Here is a 13,802-nt window from a genome sequence, read left to right as displayed (position 1 = left end):
TACACTGAGATGTTCCATTGCCCAGGGATGGGCAGGACACAGATGCTTTTCTCTATCTCAAACTGCCAACAACCGTCAATAGGCCTTCTTTCCTCTTGCACTAGTCCTCCTCAGCACAGACCCTTCATGGGTGTCAGGCTCGGGGACAATCAGGTCTTTCTCTTCCCACGAGGCCATATTTCAGACTACCACATGGGGAGAAACCTTGGACAATACCTGGCTTTCCTAGGCAGAGGTCCCTGCGACCTTTGGCAGTATGCGTATTCCTGGGTACTTGAGATTAAGAGAATGGTTATGACTTTTAACCAGCAAGCTGCCTTCAGGCACTTGTTTAACAAAGCACACCCTGCACAGCCCAAAATCCTTTAAACCTTGAGTTACCACAGCACATGTCTCTTGCAAGGACAAGGTTGGGGGTAGGGTCACAGATTAACAGCATCTCAAATACAGAACAAAATGGAGTCTCTTATGTCTACTTCTTTCTATATAGACACAGTAACAGGCTGATCTCTCTTTCTTTTCCCCACAAGATGGGACGTTAAAATTTAGAATACACCTTGGGAGTAGATACTTATGAAAATTATATCACTTTTCCACACCGTTTACATCAATATAGTGTAAGCTGCTTCTCCTATTAAATGAATGGCATCCAAAGTGAAGTAAAAAATCAGTATCATGATAAATTACTTGCTCATCAAAGAATCGTTTATCTGGAAAACTCAGATACCTAAAACACAATCAAGAAGTAGATGTCCAGCATAAAAAGACTGCAAAGTGTTAATAAATGCCAAAAGAGCTATTCCCTAAATTGCTAATAATGCAATCAAAGGAAAGGATCCTGGGCTCATACTCAGAGCTTTTGTGTGTGTATGTGTGTGTGTGTGTGTGATGGAGGTTCGCTTTTGTGGCCCAGGCTGGAGTGCAATGGCTCGATCTTGGCTCACTGCAACCTCTGCCTCCTGGGTTCAAGTGATTCTCCTGCTTCAGCCTCCCAAGTAGCTGGAATTACAGGTGCCCGTCCCCACGCCCAGCTAACTTTTAGTAGAGTTTAGTTTCACCACATTGGCCAGGCTGGTCTCCAACTGACCTCAGGTGATCTGCCTGTCTCGGCCTCCCAAAGTGCTAGGATTACAGGCGTGAGACCTGCACCTGGTCTCAGAGCCTTTTTGCTCTTATTTTCACACATAGTCTTTTAGTGTAGTGGCTACTCTACCTTGACTAACAAACTGTGGCAAAAATTGCGAAGGTGACATGCAAAAAACTAAGATTTAGGAAATATTGTTAGAAAGGATATTATTTCCCTTAAAAAGGGGGGAAGTTGAAGTTCAGACCCAGCAGAAATTGCACCAGAGCCAAGCTTTCACCTTGAGCATCATGGCTTGGGCAGCGAGAAGGTGGCCCACTGTTTCCAGACACAAGAACACTTCAGCCTTTCTGGACAGATGACTCAGGTCAAGTCATGTCATCGAGGCACTGAAGCAGACTTCAGAAATTGCTCTCCTCCCCGCCAGCAAAGTCAGCTTAGACACCAGATTGCTATTTCTTGCCTTCTATGTTCATGTCCAGAGCCATTCCACACTCCCTAAAACAACCCCTTTCAAAGGTGATGATAAGGCTCATTTGGAATCTGTAATTGTGGCTTTCCTGAACTGCATTTGAGGCACAGTATCTAAGAACAAAGACCAGTTGCTTGGATGCCGAATTGCAATCCAGAAGAGGGTCAGGGGTCAGAGAGGCCTTCTGAGGCTAACTTCTAGTTGCATGTATGCCTTTGCTTGATGGTTTGAGTTATCTTGAATATTTTTATGTGTAAAAAGAAACTACTAAAGGCAAATGGTCATCTAAAAATGTGAAATTCTGAAGCACATGTCCATGGTAAAGTTTGACCTAGTTTGAAAATAAAATAATTTTGGATTTTTATTTTATTTTGGAAAAGTTCATTTCGGAGTTTTGGATTATTGATCCTCCATGCTAGACAAATAGAAATAGTCAGGTATTTCCTGATAGTTTAGGACAGGAGCTGGCAAACTGCAACCCATGAGTCAAATTTGGCTCACCATCTCTTTTTTTTTAAACATGAAATTTGATCAGAACACAATCACACCCATTTGTTTATGTGTTTTCCATGGCTGCTTTTGGGCTACGATGGTAGAGTTGCACAGAGAAGCAGGGACCTACATGGCCTGCAAAACCTAAAATATTTACCCTCTGGCCCTTTGCAGAAAAAGTTTGCCTACTCTTGGTTTGGATGAACTAGAATTAAAACCTATTGTAAACTCTCATAAAAAGGGCTAAGTGGAGTACAGTTGTTAGAAGGTGCTCAGTGAACACTTGCCAAAAGAATGAATGAGAAAGAAAAGCCAAAAAGTTAAGTTTTTACTTCCAGATGCACTGTGATACTAGTACCTTTTGGGCAAGGGCCACATGTATAAGAGAAAGTGATCTACCATTGATGAGAACTTACCTTAGACCATCTGATTCCTGATTTCATTTAGGCCCCCACAGCAACCTAACACGTAGATATTATCATTGCATGGGCTTGGCGATGACGAATTTCCTCCTGTTCAGAGACTTTTGCATTTCATCTCAGGACTTTAGCTCTGTTCCTGATGGCTGAGGTACTGACCATCTGATTGCTTGATAAATAATACAGTGTTTAAAACATGTTATAAAAGTATTTTCGATTTACACAAAAGTTGCAAAAATAGTTCAGAATTTCTATATACTCTTCATCTAACTTCTCCTAATGTTAATATCTTATATGTGTACTTTAATGATCAAAACCAAGAAATTAACACTGCAACAAAACTATTAACTAAAATACAGATCAAATTGAAATTTGGCCAGCTTTTCCAGAATGCTCTGTTCCTCTTTTAGGATCAGCTTCAGAAACCACATTGCATTTAGTTGTCATCTTTCCTTAATCTCCTCTGGTCTGTGACAGGTCCTCAATTTTTTCTTGTCCATCATGACCTTCCACTTGTGAATACTACAATTTTTTCTTGTCCATCATGACCTTCCACTTGTGAACACTACAGGTCAGTTAGTTTTTAGACTGTCTCAATTTGGGTTGTCTGATGCTTTCTCACAATTAGTTTGAAGTTACTCATTTTGGTGAGAATATCACAGAGGAAATGTGCTTTTCTCCCTGCATCACATCAGGGGGTCCATGACGTTGCTCTGTCTCATTACTGGCGATGCTTACCTTGATCACCTGGTTAAGGTAGTGTCTTCCAGGCTGCCTCACAGACAGAGCAACACTGAAAGATATGCAAACACCTAGACACAATTAGATGCTTTACCTACTAAAACGGCTGTAAACAACTACTACTTACATCAAATTCAAATTTATCTTAGTTTATTCCTAATTCTAAGTCTCCAGGTTAGGTTTTCCCACAAAAATCTTTGCCAGCTGTTGCCATTTCTTCTTTGAACTTAAACCTAGAAAAGAAGATCTGACTATATTCTCTTCTAATCAGCCCTCATTTTCTGTTACCTCATGATCCAAGAAAAAGAAGAGTAAAAATACTTCCTTTGCAATCCACTGGTGCCTGTAAATATCCTTTCTTTCTGTTCAGTGGAGGAAATGTCTCTCCTCCTAGTAAGGTCAATCCCTCACCTGAATCCTAGCCCCGCCCACCTCATCAGGTTTAAGTAATGATGGTGGATCTTCAGGATGGAAAACGCTGCAGCTGGTAAATATTCATTCGTAGAAGACTATTGACATGGGAAAGTGTTCATAATATATTCCATATAGTTGCTACCATTTCCAAGGCTTTCCATTCCTTTGCATACATAGATATTTCCATCTGGTATCATTTTCCTACCATCTGAAAAGGACTTCCTTTAACATTTCTTATAGTGTAGCTTGTCGGTGATAAATTCTTTCATCTTTTGTGTATCTTCAAAAGTGTTGATTTTGCCTTTTTAAAAGAAAGCCTTATTGAGTTATTATTTACATATCATACACTTCAGTCATTTACAGTGTAAAATTCAATGGTTTTAATATATTCACAGAGTTGTGCAGCTACGACCACAATCTAACTTTAGAACATATTTTTATCATCCCAATGAGTCTGTACCCATTAGCAGTCACTCTCAATTCCTCTCTCCCCTGTGACTCTTCAAGCCCTAGGCAACCACTAAATTTATTTCTTGTTTTAATAGATTTGCCTATTTTGGACATTTCATATAAATGGAATGATTTTCTTTCCCTCTTATAAAATGAGAAAACAATTTGATTTTTTTAAAGTGAAATAAATTGTCATAAAAAATTAAATGAAACAATACAATATAGGTCTTTTGTAACTTTCACTTAATATTTTCAAGGTTCATCCATGTTGCAGCATGTGTCAGTACTTTATTACTTCTTATTGCCAAATAATATCCCATTTTACTTATCTTTATTTAAAAAAAAAAACTTATGGTGGGAAAAGAATTCCAGGTTGATCCTTTTTTTCCCCATAGCTTTGAATATGTTGCTCCACTGTCCTCTCACTTGCCTTGTTTCTGAAAATAAATCCTCTGTCATCCTTTTCTTCATTCCTCTATTTACAACATGCCTTTTTATCTGGTTATTTTTCATATTTTATCTTTTTAACCTGTTTTTAGCAATTTGATTATGATGTGTCTTGACGTATTTTTTTCACATTCCTTGTGTTTAGAGTACATTAAACTTCTTGGATCTGTGGATTTATAATTTTCATCAAATGTGGAACATTTTTGGCTTTTATTTCTTCAAATATTATTTCCGTCCCCAACCAATTTTATAAACACACATGTCTCTATGTATATGTGTATATATATATATATATATATATATATATATATATGCATTTAAAGATCACTGATGCTCTTTTATTTAATTTTTTATGTGTGTGTTTCATTTTGGATAGTTTTACCTGGTTGGTTGCTGGATATTTTTGTATTCCTATAAATATTCTTGAACTTTGTTCTGGAACATGGGTAAGTTACTTGTAAATAGTCTGGTCCCTTTAGATCTTACTTTTCAGTCTTATTATGTGGGATCAGGGCAACATTTATTCTAGGGTGAACTGTTCTCCAGTCCTGAGGCAAGACTCTTCTAAAAACAACTCTACCCAATGCCCTGTATTCTGTGAAATTTTCCAGTCTTGACTCTTAGGAATAGACACTATTTCCTGCCTTGTGTCAGCGCTGTGTTCCCTCTAATCCTTCGGGTGGTTCCTTTTTTTGGCCTCAGGTAGTATTCTTACATGCCCACACTGACTAGCATACTGATGAATACTTAAGGAGAGCTGTCTGCAGATCTCTAGAGTTCTCTTTCTGTGTAACTCTCTCTTCTCCAGTAACCTATCCTGGGAGCTCTAGCTTCTATGGTATCCCTGGATTCTCAGCTCTGTCTCTTCATTTGAGGAAATCTGCTGGGCTCTGGCTGGGCTCCTCATCTCTGCACATGGCTGGAAATGTGTATTAGTCCATTTTCATGCTGCTGATAAAGACATACCCAAGGCTGGGAAGGAAAAGAGGTTTAATGGACTTATGGTTCCACATGGCTAAGGAGACCTCACAATCGTGGCAGGAGGCAAGGAGGAGCAAGTCACATCTTACATGGATGGCAGCAGGCAAAAAGAGAGCTTGTGTAGGGAAACTCCCATTTTTAAAACCATCAGATCTCGTGAGACTTATTCACGATCATTAAAACAGCACGAGAAAGATCCACCCCCATGATTCAATTACTTCCCACCAGGTTCCTCCCACAACATGTGGGAATTGTGGGAGTTACATTCAAGATGAGATTTGGGTAGGGACACAGCCAAGCCATATCAACATGTAAGCTTGGGAATTCATTGGCTCACCTTCTTGGTTTTCCATCTGTCTTTCCCTGCTTGCTGCCCTAGCGTCTTAAAAAGCATGGTTCCATATATTTTGTCCGGTGACCTTGGATGTTTCTGACAAGAGAGTGAAGTGGTTCCTGTTACTCCATATTGGCTGCAGGTGAAAGTCCTCCACCATAGACTTTTAAAGCGAGAAAGAACCTCAAGTTATTTAGGGAAATTCTTCTTTTCATGGATGAAAGCTCTGAGGCTGAACAGAGTCCTGTGGTCTATATTAGAAAGAGCCCTAAACTAGGTTGGGATACTGTGTTGTAGTCTTGATTTTGTTATTAACTAGTATGCAGCAGTCTTAAGTGATTTGCTCATGAAATAAAGGACTTGCTACTCCTATTTCTCCTCCTCATCCTCCTTTGCTTTTGCAGGAGTAATTGAAAACAGTTTTCCCAAAGACTTTAATGTATCAGCCGTTAGTTCCTTCTAGGTCATAGCTCAAAATGGGTTAGAAATATGAGGGTGGCTCTACTGAGGCTGTTTCACAAAGAGAAAAGAGTTGACGGAAAAAAGAAAATAACCGAATCACGATCGAATGTGACCATTGAGAGTGGAGTTGATAACCCTCTTTGTCTCACTGAAGTGCTTAATAAAAAAGGACAGTACACATTATGTATTAAAAATTTCTGTCCAATCAGTTAGTATTTTAACAGTACTCTTATTTCTCTAAAAGTGTTTTTAAATGAAAGCTTATTATAATCAGAAATATTGGTTAATAGGACACTGCTGTACATATGGCCATGATACTCAATAGCTACTCTTCAGAAACCCCTCAAAATAACCCCCCGACACCTTCGTATAGTAACTTCCTGACATGTCTCTCTGTGTATATTCTCAGAACATATATCGCAATTGGAAATTATCTTATTAACCTATTTCCCTCTTTCTTCTTGTGATCCTTAACCCCACCATTTGTGTGGGGGCTTTGTGAGGGCCCAGATCATCTTTATTAGTGGCTCTAGAGCTTCGTGCGGGGGCCAGACACTTAGTGGGGCTTCACTGTGGATTCAATGAATCAATAGATAAAAGAATGAAACTCCTACAAAAATTCAGCACATCTAGGATGAAGCAGGACAGCCAGAAACTGAGCTTGGATTCAGAAACTTTAAATTAAACATTCATTCTGGGCTAGGCACAGTGGCTCAGACCTATAATCCCAGCACTTAGGGAGGCCGAGGCAGGAGCCTAGGAGTTCAAGACTAGCCTGGGCAACATAGTGAGACCTTGTCTCTACAAAAAAAAAAAAAAAAAAATTAGCTGAGTGTAGTGTCTTGTACTTGTATTCCTAGCTACTTGAGAGGCTGAGGCAGGAGGATTGGCTGAGCCCAGGAGTTCAAGGTTACAATGAGCCATGGTTATGCCATTGCACTCCAGTCTGGGCAACAGAGTGAGATCCTATCTCAAAAAAATAATAATAATAAATAAATTCAACATCTGTCTTGATGTAAGCTGTGTTCATTCATTTAACAGGTATTAAGGCAAAACTGACTGTGTTGGAGGCTCTCTGTTCAAATGCATCAAATTCTAGACAAGTCACTTGAACTGCCTGGGCCTTATTTTCCTCCCCTGACAAATGGAGACAGTGGTATCTGCCTCATGATAATGTATGGAAAACCACTCTGTCAGTGCAGCCCTCTACATAAATGTAAGATATTGTTAACTACCTATTTTTACATAGCTTTACTCTGAATTTTTAATCTTTCTAAAAGGGTATTCATGGCCTTAGTCTGGAAAGACTTAAATGGCTTCCTATATTTATTATATAAATCTCTGCTGATATAAGCAGCTAGTAATTTTTTCTTTAGATTTTTTTTCCTTTTCTTCGGTGGGAGCATCTTAGTGCTTTGGCTTTTCTCGAGGAATGATAAGATGTCTTCATCCTCTCTTGACACTTCTCCCTGAGATGGATGAGTGTAGGAGTGCTGTTTGGAAGTAGGCCACTGGGGAGGAGGAGAGGAGAAGGGAAAAGTTAGTGTTTGCATGTTGCCTTGGTTACAGGCATCACCTCCCTTCTGATTCGGGCCTGCCCTCCCAGAAAGCCTGGTTTTAATTTTTCCTTTGAGATGGGGACAGGGCTTTGCTGCCAATTTAGATTTCACTGGTCAGCTGTTTGGCAGACTCTGGGCCCCTGAGGCCATTTCTTTTTGCTTGGGCTATTCACCGACCTTTTGTGCAGCCACATCCCCTTGGTCTGATGGTTCTGATCTGGCTTAGGTTGAATGACCTTGTTATTGCTGCTCTCCTGATCACCCTTAAAAGACCCACTATGGCCACAATTGTGCACTGGAGTGATGTGTCATCCCAGAAGATAAGAATGTGATGAAACCCTGTTGTACCAAATAAATAACCCATGTTTTTCCCTCCATGTCTTGATAAATGCATTTCATGGCTGGAAAGTCACTAATATGTTTACACATGACAATGGTGAAGTGATGTAAGGAAAAGATTGAAGATATCCGTGTAGGAGGGTTCTAAGAGCTGAGCTTTACACTTGAAGCAATGCAGTTTGGTTGGTTGGTTGGTTGGTTGATTCTGGTACGTTCATTCTCTGTCAAATTGAGTTAACTGTCCAATTCTGTCCATGGAGATTGTGAGAGGCTGCTTAGGAGGCCAATGTACCTGAAGGAAGGTTTCGAGGGCCAATGTGAGTTGGCACGGAGGTACCGCTAAAGAGGAGAGATAAATGGAGCAGCCAGGAAGCAGACCAGGGTATCAAAAGCTAAGAGAAAAGTGAGCCATAAGTTGAACTGATGGAACCCAGGCAGAATTACAGTGGAGGAGGGAGAGCACGTGGTTGCTCATGGAAAAGGGTGAGGAAAAGGAATTAAGGGCAATATGTGGCAGAAGAGGCTGGTATTCTAGTATCTGAATCTAGGGATACTGGATATTCTCTAGGTCATTTCTGGGATGGGATCACAGGAGACTCTTCCTAGGTGTGCTGAGGGTGGGGACAGGGATTCCTCATGTTGAAAAATCAGATCACACTGTAGTATAGTGAGGATGATACTAATATATGTGACAATGCCGGGTAAGCTGTAAAGCAGTTCAATTGTTAGTGATTATTGCTGTTTATTCTATGATAATAATAAACGTGTGTATTGTTTCCCCTTCCTGGGTCCCTGGAAAAATCTTTTCCTACCTACTGACCTCAGTCAAGTCCACCTCCATCCATTGGAGAGGTTCCAGCACTGCAGAACCTACAAGAAGAAGGGGTTCACCCTCCAGTGGTCTCCCAAGGGTCTCCTTTGCCCTTGCGCAAAATTGGAAGAGACTGTGATTAGTGACCTTTTCTATGTCAAGAAAGTATCCTTTTGAGCATTTCTTCCAGATGAGTGGGCTCTTCTCATTCTATATCTATATAACCAAAAGAGACCTTTGAAAACTCCTTCTAAAAACAGAATGATTTCCTGGAACATGACTTGCTATCTTCCCTCATTAAAGACAGACACTGTTGGCAACCAGATAGCTACCGCCCTTGCTAAAAAGAATATTGTAAAGTTCTGCACTCTGATATACATGCAAAATGCCAAGCATTCTTATTAGTGATAATAAAATGAAGACATTCAGGCCCAGAGTAGTTGAGTGACTTGTCCAAGGTCACTCAGCTAGTACAAGGCAGAACTAGATTTAGAGACCAGGCTGTGAACTCCAGACCCTATGGCATTTCTTTGCCTCTTAAGTGTCATGTTACCTTTGAGATGTTATCTTAATGACCCCCGAGTCCTCACCCTGTTTCTGGAAGAAAGAGTATATCCTTTGTGAACCAAGCTATTCAGTATTAAAGAAAGCATTTTAAGTCTGAGGCATATTGTGAATAGTGTTTAACATTCCTGAACTCGAGGCCTGGCCATCTTGGCCTGCTCCCTTTGATGGTAAGTTAAACATCAAGGCTGTAATAATAGACTCTGCATGTCTTAATAGAGAATAAAAGCTGGGCATTTTGCACGTGCACAGGAAATTCCTTTAAAATAACCAAATATTAGGAGTTTATTTTTTATTCTTAAAATAAGAAATTGATTTATCTTCAAAAGTTACTCTCCAGAGCTCTTCTTATACAGAGTATTTTTCAGCTGAATGTAATGTTAATGTCTGTTCAAGCAGCATGTGTAAGACATGAAACTCCATAGTCACCCAGGCAACATTCAAGCTACCATCTTCTTTCTGTTGGGTCATCCCAGGAGCCTCTTAACTGGTCTCTCTACCCTTGCTCATTCTTCTTCACCCCCATAATTTACTGATCTTTGGTTCACCCAGGACCCAGAATGAACCTTCTAAAATGAATGTCAAAACAGTTTACTCTTTCTCTACTCTTTTTTTTTTCCCTACGTCTTCATTCAACAAATGTTTGCTGAGCCCTTACTTATGCCAGGTGCTGTTCTAGGTGCTGAGGATATATCAGTGAGTCAAGCAAAGATTCTAGCCGTTGTGGAGTTAGCAGAGCAGGCAGAGAATAATAAAGATCACTAATAAAAATGAAAGGAGCAGAGACCTGGAAGAAAAATGCAGCAAGGGAAAGGGATCATGCAAAGATTGGGGATAGTGTTGAGGGAGAGCCATTCACCTTTTAAGATAGCATGGTCACCTTAGACCACATTGAGAAAGTCATTTGAGCTCAGAACCCTCAAATGGTTTCCCATCTCAGAGAAAAACCCAAAGGCCTTGCAATCGCCTATAAGACCCTACAAGATCTAGACACCCCCACATCGCAACTTCTCTGACGTCATCCCCTATTACTATCCCTCTGGCTAAGTGGTCTTCAAACTTTGGTAGTATTCGATCATCTGGAGAACTTGTTAAATCAAAGATCACTAGCACTAGAGAAATCCAAATAAAGTTTGCAGTTTAGTTATTAGTGTGGTATAACTGTTAATCTCTTAGTTTTGAAAAATGTGCCATGATGGAGTAAGAGGCTGACGTCAGGGGAAGATGGGTGTAAGGAAAATCTTTGTACTGTCTTTACAACTCTTCTGTCAATCTGAAATTATTTCAATATCAAAAAGTTAACACACACACATATACATGCACATACACACTGCTGAGCCTCACCCCAGAGTTCCCATACCTGCAAGTGTGGAATGGGGCCTGAGAATTGGCATTTCTAACTAGTCTCCAGGTGAAACTGATGCTGTTTGTCCTAGGACTCTGTTTGGAGAACCACAGCCCTGGGTAACTCTGCTCCAGCCAAGACATCCTTGATCCCCCTGGAACAGCTCAGCAGGCTCCTACCTCAGAGCATCTGCACTTGCCTAAAATGCAATTCCCTTGAGACCAAAGTGTGCAAAGCTCATTCCCTTAACACCTGCAGGTCTCTTCTCCACAGGGAAGCATATTCACTTGGTTCAAAGTGCCCACACCGTTCCTCACAGTCTCCCGTGTCCATCTTTCCTGCTTTATTTTTTTCTATTATAGCACTAGGAAGTGACAGACTGTACAGTCATGCACTGCATAGCTGTGATTTAGTCAATGAGGGACTGAATATACAACAGTGATCCCATAAGATTATGATGGAACTGAACAGTACCTATCACTTAATGACTTCGTAGTCATCCTAATATAGTAGCAATGCATTACTCACGTGTTTGTGGAAATTCTGGTATAAACAAACCTACTGTGCTGCCAGTTGTATAGAAGTCTAGCACATACAGTTCATGTGCATGATAACACACTTGATCATGATAATACATGACTATGTTACTGCTGGACATAATTCATGATACTATACCTTTTATTGTTATTTTATAGTGTACTTCTACTGATAAAAAAAGTTAATGGTAAAACAGCCTCAGGCAGGTCCTTCAGGGGATTTTCTAGAAGACAGCATTGTTTTCATAGGAGATGATAACTCCATGCATATTACTTCCCCTGAAGACCTTCCAGTGGGACAAGATGTGGAGGTGGAAGACTGTGATATGGATGCTTTTGACCCTTTGTAGACCCTTTGTGTTTGTGTCTTAGTTTTTAACAAAGTAGTTTAAAAAGTAAAAAAAATTAAATGAAAAAAATTAAAAATAGAAGCAAGCTTATAGAATAAGGATATAAAGAAAATAGTTTTGTGCAACTGTGCAATGTGTCTGTGTTTTAAGCTCAATATTATTACAAAACAATAAAAATAATTAAACAATGAAAAGTATATAAAGTAAAAATATTACAATAGGGTAAGGTTAATTTATTATTGAATAAAGAAAAAACTTTAAATAAATGTAGTGTATCCTAAGTGTACAGTGTTTATAAAGACCATAGTGGTGTACAGTAATGTCCTAGGCCTTCACATTCACTTACCACTGACTCACGGACTCACACGGAGCAACTTCCAGTACCGACAAGCTCCATTTATGGGAAGGGTCCTATAGAGGTGTACCATTTTTTTATCTTGATACTGTGTATTTTTATTGTTCCTTTTCTATGTTTAGATACACAAATACTTATCATTGTGTTATAATTGACAGTATCCAGTACATTAACATGCTATGCAGGTGTGTAGCCTATAGGAGCAATAGGGCTATATCATCTAGGTTTGTGTGAGTAAGCACACTGTGTGATGTTCACACAAGGATGAAATCACCTAAGGACACATTTCTCAGAACGTACCCCTGTCGTTAAGCAATGCATGACTGTATTTACTGTTTATGTATATTTCTGTCTACCAACTCCCGTCCCAGAAATGTAAATTCCATGAGAGTAGCTTCTCTGTCTCATTCTTTGCCATGTCCCTGGCACTTAGAAAGGCGTCTAATCAGTGTATGCTCAAAGACTACACGTTTACTGAAGGAAAGAATGAATAGAGTAAAACTGTCCATGAGGAGTGGTGGAGCGGAGTGGTTAAGAGGTGGATGAAGCTGGAAACCATCATTCTCAGCAAACTAACACAGGAACAGAAAACCAAACACCGCATGTTCTCACTCATAAGTGGGAGTTGAACAATGAGAACACATGGACACAGGGAGGGGAACATCACACACCGGGGCCTATCGGGGGTGGGGCTGGGGCTGGGGAGGGATAGCATTAGGATAAATACCTAATGTAGATGACGGGTTGATGCGGGCAGCAAACCACCATGGCACGTGTATACCTAGGTAACAAACCTGCATGTTCTGCACAGGTATCCCAGAACTTAAAGTATTAAAAAAAATAATAATAATAATAAGCTCAGCTTCAAGAGTCAGAATGATTTGGGCTCAAATGCTTACTCAGCCACATCCTTCTTGTTTATTTAGCCTTGGAAAAATTACTTTCCTCAACTACAACCGGGGGTTTCCAGTTGTACTATCTCATAGAGAAATGTGAACATTCAATGCAGTAATGCAGATAAATTATCACAGGGCTGGGCACAGAGTAATATCTCAATAAATGTCAGTTCATACTATTTTTGCTCTACAAATTTGACCCCTGTGATAATTCAAACAGGACCTTGGTTAAACTTCAACTTTGTGTAGAAAACCATTTCTTTGGGGTTGGTAAAAAGTGAATAATGCTATGGAGAATATTTAAGCTACTAACAGAAGAAACTATTTTTAAATACTCCCAAGCACTTTCAAAGTGTCTGGTTGCTGTTCCAATTATCTCTACTTTTGTTGAAAATCATTCTATGTAACCGTGAAAGTAAAACCTCTAAGGATTGTTCCAAACTATAGTTGGAAATGCTTTAAATAAACTTTGTTAACCTAACTTATCTTAAAACTACAAAAATAGGTTTCTTTCCTTAAAAATATATATGTTTATAAATACATATTTAATTACAAATATATTATATCTCTATATTATATTAATAGAAAATGTAATGTATTCCTATATTATATGTTAATACCTAATATGAAGATTGATTTTAATATATTTATATGTTTAGCTTTAATAAATATTTACACATATATTTCTTTATTTATAACTATTTATATTGATTTATAAATGAGCGTGTTCCCTGATTTAGAAATCCAGATG

Source organism: Theropithecus gelada, chromosome 11, assembly GCF_003255815.1.
Source record: "Theropithecus gelada isolate Dixy chromosome 11, Tgel_1.0, whole genome shotgun sequence".
In the NCBI taxonomy this organism is placed as follows: domain Eukaryota; kingdom Metazoa; phylum Chordata; class Mammalia; order Primates; family Cercopithecidae; genus Theropithecus; species Theropithecus gelada.
This window is presented reverse-complemented; position numbering follows the sequence as displayed.